Here is a 9,709-nt window from a genome sequence, read left to right as displayed (position 1 = left end):
GCCACTGAATTCCTGCCATCCGAAGTACTTGACCTGGAAGGTCATTTTCTTGGTGGCAGTTACCTCGGCTCGTAGAGTCAGTGAGCTTCAGGCCCTGGTAGCCCAGGCCCCTTACACCAAATTTCATCACAACAGAGTAGTCCTCCGCACTCACCCTAAGTTTCTGCCAAAGGTTGTGTCGGAGTTCCATCTGAACCAGTCAATTGTCTTGCCAACATTCTTTCCCCGTCCTCATTCCTGCCCTGCTGAACGTCAGCTGCACACATTGGACTGCAAGAGAGCATTGGCCTTCTATCTGGAGCGGACACAGCCCCACAGACAGTCCGCCCAATTGTTTGTTTCTTTTGATCCCAACAAGAGGGGAGTGGCTGTAGGGAAACGCACCATATCCAATTGGCTAGCAGATTGCATTTCCTTCACTTACGCCCAGGCTGGGCTGGCTCTTGAGGGTCATGTCACGGCTCATAATGTTAGAGCCATGGCAGCGTCGGTAGCCCACTTGAAGTCAGCCACCATGGAGGAAATTTGCAAAGCTGCGACGTGGTCATCTGTCCACACATTCACATCTCATTACTGCCTGCAGCAGGATACCCGACGCGACAGTCGGTTCGGGCAGTCAGTTCTTCAGAACCTGTTTGGGCTTTAGGATCCAACTCCACCCCCCGAGGGCCCTGTTTGTTCTGTTCCAGGCTACACTCTCAGTTAGTTGGTAAATTTTTTAGGTCAATCTCAGTTATGTCCTCGCCGTTGCGAGGCCCAATTGACCAATGTTGTTGTTTTGAGTGAGCCTGGGGGCTAGGGATACCCCATCAGTGAGAACAAGCAGCCTGCTTGTCCTCGGAGAAAGCGAATGCTACATACCTGTAGAAGGTATTCTCCGAGGACAGCAGGCTGATTGTTCTCACAAACCCGCCCGCCTCCCCTTTGGAGTTGTGTCTTCCCTTGAAGTGTATTGTCTTGCTACATACTGGACTGGCCGGCTCGAGCCGGTTTCGGGCGGGAAGACGGCCGCGCATGCGCGGTGCGCGCGGGCGCGCGAGGGCTAGCAAAGGACTTTGCTAGTGAAGTTTCCGATTGGAGGGGCTGCCGTGGACGTCACCCATCAGTGAGAACAATCAGCCTGCTGTCCTCGGAGAATACCTTCTACAGGTATGTAGCATTCGCTTTGCTGGAGGATGTGGTAACAGCTGTTAACATATCTGAGTTTAAAAAAGGTTTGGACAAGTTCCTGAAGGAGATGGACATGGGGTCGGTAGCATGGAATGTTGCTACTAATTGGGTTTCTGTGAGGTACTTTTGACCTGACTTGGCTACTGTTAGAAGCAGGATTCCGAGCTAGATGGGCCATTGTTCTGACCCAGTATGGCTATTCTTATGTTCCATCACAAGCTCCACACAAAGCTGCAAACAATCGCCAGACTCATGGAAGAATTACAGATGATCTAGGACAGCCTGCTACAGGGACCAATCGATAAAGCTATTAAGAACTTTACAAAGTGACTGAAGGCCTTTGTTAAAGCTAGGGGTTGACACTTTGATGATTCACAGTAGAGAGTTGCACAGGGACAGAAATCCATCCCCATCTGTCCCCGTGGGGAATCTAACCCATCCCCACCCGTCCCTTAAGAATTTAATGGTACATTAAAAAAAAATTTCCTGTCTGCTCTCTGGGTTTGAGCCGCAGCACTGCAGGCAAGGAAAGAACAGAAGTTGGAAGTTGAAACACTCTGGTGCGCACATGTAAGACTTCTCTGATTCACTGACACTGTGTGCTAAGAGATCGCCAAATGCACATGCCAGTAGGTTAGGTGACTTCAGCACTTCAGCCTGGGAGCAGAGAGGATTAATAGTAACATAGTAAATGAGAGCAGATAAAAATTGGAACTGTCCATCCAGTCAGCCCAATAGACATAATCATTATCAATTCATGATTAAATCAACAATGAATGTAATATTAAATACTTGATTATGGTTTTTCTGTGGCTTTTCTGGGACATAGACCATAGCTGTCCGCCTGGCCCTATCCTTATGTTCCAACTGCTGGAGTTGCCCTCGAAGCCCACTCCCCCTATTTATCTTCTCATTTGCTGGACACAGACCATAAAAGTCTGTCCAGCACTATCCTCATGTTCCAGCTACTAAAGTTGCTGTCTAAGCCCTTTTTAGCCCATCTTAAACCAGATTGCCATATATGAGACACAGACCATACAGGTCTCCCGGTATTAGCCCTAGTTCATCACAGCCAGAGTCATCATCTAAGTGTCACTCAACACATCCACACACACGCAGTCATTTAAGTTTAGATTTTTTTATAACTTCCATTTTCTAATTAGAGATCCTCTATGTTTATCCCATGCCATTTTGAATTTCATCACCATTTGTATCTCTACCACCTCCTTAATGGAGACTTTCCGCATCTGTGCTGTTAAAATGAGGAGGCGGAGGAGACAGAACTCAAAGAACTTGGTACTCGGTAGGTGAGAGGCTGACACAAGTGCAGCATACACTTCCACGGGAACCCCGCAGGAAGTGCTTCCGTCCCCATGGGATCCCCACAGGACTACTTCCATCCCTGCGGGAATTCCACGGGATTCCCACTAACCCCGTTCCCGTGCAAGTCTCTAATTCACAGTGGCTACAGAATTCTGACACATAGTTTATTGTATCGTTTGAATGATATTTTACTGTGTTTTAGCTCAAACATGTTTAGGTAGTAATGCTAAAACATTACTGACATAGACATAGCTTGAGATAATTAAACGTCATTTAATAGTAATGCGTAAGTATGATGAGTAAAGTTCATAAAATCTCATTGAAATTCAGAGCTGTTGCTGAGAAAACGGCAAAAAAAACAACTCTAGGGGGTTACTTTTTATTTTCCTCACCCTGTAGTACTTTAGGTCAAGCAGTACTAAGAATTCTGTCTTTCTGATCTGTTCAACTCGCACATCATCTAACAAGGCCACTTTTTGTCAGTGGGCCAAGTTATCTACAAGTTGAAACAACCAGAGCTTAGGAGTTACCCATTTGTGTGCCTGATTCAGTGCTACTTGTTGACTGCTTAACTCTAACAGATGTTCTCTATAGAGAAGTGGATTAAGCAGACACACAATCCGTCCTACGTCCCTGAGAATTGGGTAATGTTTTGAGCTGTAGAGCTGACTGGTGAGATTGCTTTATGTAGCAGGAATATGAGTTTATTAGTATTCATTCACAGCAGTGCTGAATGTTAGGCACAGAAATGTGTTCTAGCGGATATAAGGTGCCAAAATGGGGCAGAAAAAGCTGATCTGTGCAAAAACACTCTTATGCACCCATTTAGAGAATAGCACCTAAGTGTTTCCATGTGGACCTGCAAAGCGAGTGTGGCCTTGGGAGGGGCATGGGTGAATCAGGAGTGTTCCTTTAATAGTGCAGATCCACACCCAACTTGCATGCCGGGATTTACACCTGGATTCAGTTGGTATAACCCCTTGTGCCCAAAGTTGAGCACAGATCCCAACTTGATGCATTACTTTATAAAGGGCGCCGATCCTGGAACATCTGTTATAGAATACTTTCAGCGCCAAATTTTGAGTGCTATTAACTGAATCCAGCTTTCAGTGGTCTTTTTAAGTGTAAAGTTTGTGTGGTAACTGCAGTTACAAAAACGTTCTTTACCATGTGTTCAGTTTAATCTCAATTAGGTAAGTGCACCTGCACTCAATGCACAAGTGATGGAACAGGGTAAGGATTTTTATTTATTTATTTATTTATTTATTTGTTGCATTTGTATCCCACATTTCCCCACCTTTTTGCAGGCTCAATGTGGCTTACATTATGCCGTAATGGCAATCGCCATTTCCGGAATGGGAAATACAAAGTGGTATTGCATTAAAGTTCATAAATGATAGAGTAAATTACAGAGTAAGTTAGATAATCAGTTCATTTCCAGCGTGAGAAATAAGGTGGTAATATGTTAACGTTCATTAGTGACAGAGTGACTAAGCAGTCAGGTATAGAGAGTTCGGATTTGTCTGGTTCTGGTAAAGTTTCGTGGTCTGGTATTTAGGTATTTAAAACTTTTACTTACCTTATACCTTATACTAACTACATTGTGCAGTCCACTTCCATCCTGCAGCCAAAATCCACCCAGTTCCCACTCCGTAATACAGCAAGCAGTTAATGTGAGAATTAGCGTGTGGTTTGCACTTTAGTAAATAGGCTGCTTGGTTCATAAGTATTCTTTAAAAACATTTTTTACCCACCAAATCAATTTAATACATATTAGCCTATAAATTAACACATTCTAAAATGTTTTAAGTAGAGGTATTTTAAGTAGAGGATTTAAGTAGATATGCATTAAACAGATTTTATTGAAACAAATATGTGGAAAAAACTATGGGGGGGGGGGGGGGGAAGATAAATTGAAAATGAAACTAAAATTTGTGGCCTGTGATATCTCTAGTGCAGGGGTCCTCAAAATCCAGTCTTCAAGATGTACAGGATTTCCACAATGACTATGTATGAAATCTGTTTGCATTCTTTGCATGCAAATAGATCTCATACATATTCATTCTGGAACTCTTGAAAACCAGGCTGGGTTGTGCACGTTGAGGAATGGAATTTGAGGACGCCTTTCCTACTGCATGGGCAGTGCTGCACATACTCTGAACTTTCCACAAGTTTCATTTTCTGGGGGAGCTGTTCTGCCAGGTGATGTTACCTCCTATTTGTATACCTGATTAATCTTGCTGTTTTTGGAAAACACCTGTTGCAGGTAAGCAACTTTGCTTTGTTTGTTATTTGTTGTCTATGTTATCCTCCTTTTGTTTTGTGGCCCTCTTTGAATTAGATTATATCTAAAGATGAAATATACCATAACGTAACAGTCTTGCCTTCAGAACCCTAAAATTTGCCACCTCTGTCATATGTGCTTTTATTATTTTGTTTATTTGGATTTGGCTCTCACCTTTTTCAGTTGTAGTTCAAAGCGAGTTACATTCAAGTACAGTGGGTATTTGAGTTGAAAGTAGGATATTGATGTCAAACATTTAATGTTAAACAGTAGGAAAATATAGGAATGTCAACCTACTTATGTTAAATGGTTTGTTCCTTGATGGCTATATAGCTCAACTGTAATGAAAGAAAGTTATATTCATATACTCTTTCATAAAGCACAGTCCAAACACACACACACACATTATATATATATATATATATATATATATATATATATATATATATATATATATATATATATAAGGCAACCCCAACGTTCTGAAGCCTCCACGGAAGTTGAGGCACCCGAGATATCCGGTCTGCACTCGAGTGTCTGCACCGCCCTCGCGTCAAAACGTCATGACGTCGAGGGCGGAGCTATGACACTCGACGAGGGCCGAAACGGAAATGCCACAGCGAACAAGGCAAGTCGCTCGGAGGGACGGAGAGGAGGGGGCCCCTTGCTAGCGCCCGTTTCATTACGTTCAGAAACGGGCATTTTTTTCCTAGTATATATATATATATATATCTGTGAGAACACAGCAGTCTGTCACCTTTTTTAACAACGATGGCCACCAAGGGTTTTTTATGCCAAAATGTTCAGTGCCTATAACCCAATACTAGCTGGTGCTGAATATCCAGCTATATAGGTTGGCTGGTGGTAATCCAGGAACTTGCAGTATTCAAACCTATCCAGTACCAGTTACTGGTAATTCTGAGCTCCAACCAAGCTCAACCTGCAGACTGCCCCAACATTTCCTGCATAGTGATATGATCATCTGACCATGATTCAGCAGCCTTATTCTAATAATTTCACTGAAAATCTGGATATGAACCCAGACAGCAGGACTTATCTGTGTAGGAACAGCTCCTATTTGGATAATATCAACACCACATATTATTGTTTTGTTAGTTAACACTTCGACTTTTGACCTGAAATGAATTAATTTGTGATGATACAGAAAACATCAGGAACATTCTTACTACTAAACTAGGCACTAAGGGAGTCAAGTTTTAATCCTTTCTATGGTAAAAAATACTTGTCAGACAGTGTTGATCAAATTTTTGGGGTGAGCAGTGGGGAGAACAGTGAATGTATTTAAATTGGATTTCCGCAAGATGTTTGGCATGATTTTACAAGGAGACTTGTAAATAAGCTGAGCACCCTAAAGAGAGTGACTAGATTAGATACTGTTGAGTGAAAGGTAACAAATGACAGCAATAAATTTAAAGTTCATTCTAAGACAAGGGGCCAGGGCCGGTCTTAGGGCGAGGCGACCGAGGCGGCCGCATAGGGCCCCGCGCTCAAGGGGGCCCCGCGCGGCGCGCCTGTGGTCGCCCCGCCTGCTGCTCCCACGCCCCCCCCCGACGATCGATCGCTGTTCTATAAAAAAATTGAGAAGCGCCGAGTAGCAGGCAGCGCCTCGCGTCTGCCCTGCTAGTAAAAATCTCCTGCACGTCGTCGGGCCGGCCTTCCCACATTAAGTCCCGCCCTCCTCTGAGGTTAATAGCCTATTACCTCAGAGGAGGGCGGGACTTAATGTGGGAAGAGCCTATTACCTCAGAGGAGGGCGGGACTTAATGCGGGAAGAGCCTATTACCTCAGAGGAGGGCGGGACTTAATGCGGGAAGAGCCTATTACCTCAGAGGAGGGCGGGACTTAATGCGGGAATAGCCTATTACCTCAGAGGAGGGCGGGACTTAATGTGGGAAGAGCCTATTACCTCAGAGGAGGGTGGGACTTAATGTGGGAAGGCCAGCCCGACGACGTGCAGGAGATTTTTACTAGCAGGACAGACGCGAGGCGCTGCCTGCTACTCGGCGCTTCTCAATTTTTTTTTAAAGTTATTGGGTGCAGCAGGAGAAAAGAGTTGGTAGGTAGGTCGGGTCGGGGGGGGGGGGACTCAGATGTGAAAAGGGTGTGGGATGGGGGTTCTCAGTTGGGGGGAGGGGATAAGGGGGACTCAGATGTGAGAAGGGTGTGGGATGGGGGTTCTCAGTTGGGGGAAGGGGGTAAGGGGGATTCAGATGGGAGAAGGGTGTGGGATGGGGGTTCTCAGTTGGGGGGACGGGGTAAGGGGGACTCAGATGGGAGAAGGGTGTGGGATGGGGGTTCTCAGATGGGAGAAGGGGGCTGGAACTGGGGTTTGAGAAGGGGCCATATGGGAAATGGGGGCCATGCATGGGGCTGGTGGGAAAATGGGGCATGCGTGGGTCAGTTGGGAGAGTGGTTCTGGGGCTGAAAAGGGGGGGCTCTAATACAAGACATGTGGATGAAGGGGGCTGGAACTGGGGGCTGAAAAGGAGGGTAGGTGGGATAAGGGGTCTAGTACTGGGACTGGAGGCTGAAAAGGGGCAGGGGCTGAAACTGTGGGTACTGGGGGCTGAAAGGAGATAGGGAGAAGTGGCTGGGGCTGAAGCTTGGGGCTGGTGAGAGAAAAGGGCTGGGGAGTGGGGTTGAAACTGGGGGCTGAAAAGGGGACAGGGAGGAGTGACTGGGGGCTGAAGCTCGGGACTGGTGGGAGAAAAGGGCTGGGGCTGAAACGGGGGACTGGTGGGATAGTGGGGCTGGAACTGGGGGCTGAAAAAAAGGGGCAGAGAGAGGGGCAGATCCTGGATGGAAGTGGGAGCGAGAGGGAGGGCAGACCCGGATGGATAGGAGAGGGAGGGTAAATGGTGGATTGAAGGGGCAGAGAGGAAGGGCAGACAGTGGATGGAAGGGATAGAAAGGGCAGACAGTGAACGGAAGGGGCAGAGATAGAGGGCAGATGTGCACGGAAGGGGCAGGGAGAGAGGGCAGACATTGGATGGAGGGGACAGCAGAGAGGGCAGACACTGGATGGCAGAGAAAGAACGAAGACAGATGCTGGATGGAAGGAAGACAGTGAAAAGAAGATGAGGAAAGCAGAAACCAGAGACAACAAACTGTAAATAAAATATATATATTTATTTTTTTGCTTTAGGATATAGTATTGTAGCTGTGTTAATAAATGTTTATAATAGAACATGTAAATAAGGTAATCTTTTTATTGGACTAATTTTAATACATTTTGACAAACTTTCGGAGAACAAAGCCCCCTTCCTCAGGTCAGGATAGGATACTGTAACAGCTCTATACTGTATTGACCTGAGGACGGAGGTTTTGGCCTCTGAAAGCTAAATGTATTAGTCCAATAAAATGGTATTATTTTATTTTCTATATTTGTTTTATTTCTATTTGTTAATTTGTAAAGTGGTGATTGGTATTTGTTAGGTTTTTTTTCAAATTTACATCTGTTGTCTTTATATTTTGCACAGTACTAGGGGACATTTTCTGTTTCTGTGGTGTTGTATTGTATGCAGAGTCTGGCATCTTGGGGGTTCAGTTTAATTTTTGTCTAAATAGAAAGTTTAAATATTACTATTTATTCTATAGTGGATTAGGGTGTATCTGTGTTTGTGAAAAAGACATGGTTTTCAGTTGGCATTGACTGTGCAGGATCGACAAGCCCTGGAGCTGGGGGCCTTGGAGCTCGGAGGGAGGGGTGGCCGGCTCTGGAGCTAGGGTGAGGGTGGAGCTAGGGTGGGGCGGAGTTAGGGTAGGGGCGGGGCTAGGGTAGGGCCCCGTCAAATTGGTCTGCATAGGGCCCCGCACTTGCTAAGACCGGCCCTGCAAGGGGCTATACCAGTGTTGTGTTGATTCTGACTGAATATATTTAACACTTTACAGCAGGATGATTGTTTAGAGATCCTTTATTCAGAATAAAATGTATTACTAGCGATGAAGAAGCTTCATAGGAAAAGACCACTGGCATCTAAGGCCAATTGTCTTTCATGAATGCTTTGCCTTCCAGAGGTCATACAGTTTATATAAGCAATTTAGTACAAACAAACTTACATCAGAAGGTCTGCTAACAATCAGTCTTAATCAAAGAATTCAATAGGTCAACAAGAATACAAAGAAATAAAATATTAATTGATAGATGGATACAGATGGTCAGTTTCAGCACATTCCTCCTTAGGCGACTTATCTTTAGATAGGTTCTGGTGCCTGGGCCTCTACTTAGATCAGGTCCTTTCTGAAGTCAGGGTGAAGGCTGAAAAAGCAAGTTAGTCTCATATTATATGACAGCATTTTCTACTATTAAATGATTATTTTTTTCCTTTTATTTTTAGACTTAAAAATTAACCCTACATTTACCAAATCCACAGTTTCATGTATTGATCTTTATCCAGTTCTTTTAAGTGATATTGCAAACAGGGTACATACAGTGGGGGAAATAAGTATTTGATCCCTTGCTGATTTTGTAAGTTTGCCCACTGACAAAGACATGAGCAGCCCATAATTGAAGGGTAGGTTATTGGTAACAGTGAGAGATAGCACATCACAAATTAAATCCGGAAAATCACATTGTGGAAAGTATATGAATTTATTTGCATTCTGCAGAGGGAAATAAGTATTTAATCCCTCTGGCAAACAAGACCTAATACTTGGTGGCAAAACCCTTGTTGGCAAGCACAGCGGTCAGACGTCTTCTGTAGTTGATGATGAGGTTTGCACACATGTCAGGAGGAATTTTGGTCCACTCCTCTTTGCAGATCATCTCTAAATCATTAAGAGTTCTGGGCTGTCGCTTGGCAACTCGCAGCTTCAGCTCCCTCCATAAGTTTTCAATGGGATTAAGGTCTGGTGACTGGCTAGGCCACTCCATGACCCTAATGTGCTTCTTCCTGAGCCACTCCTTTGTTG

This window comes from Microcaecilia unicolor, chromosome 1 (genome assembly GCF_901765095.1).
Source record: "Microcaecilia unicolor chromosome 1, aMicUni1.1, whole genome shotgun sequence".
NCBI classification, from domain to species: Eukaryota; Metazoa; Chordata; class Amphibia; order Gymnophiona; family Siphonopidae; genus Microcaecilia; species Microcaecilia unicolor.
The sequence above is the reverse complement of the archived record's forward strand: the minus strand, read 5'-3'. Positions refer to the sequence as shown.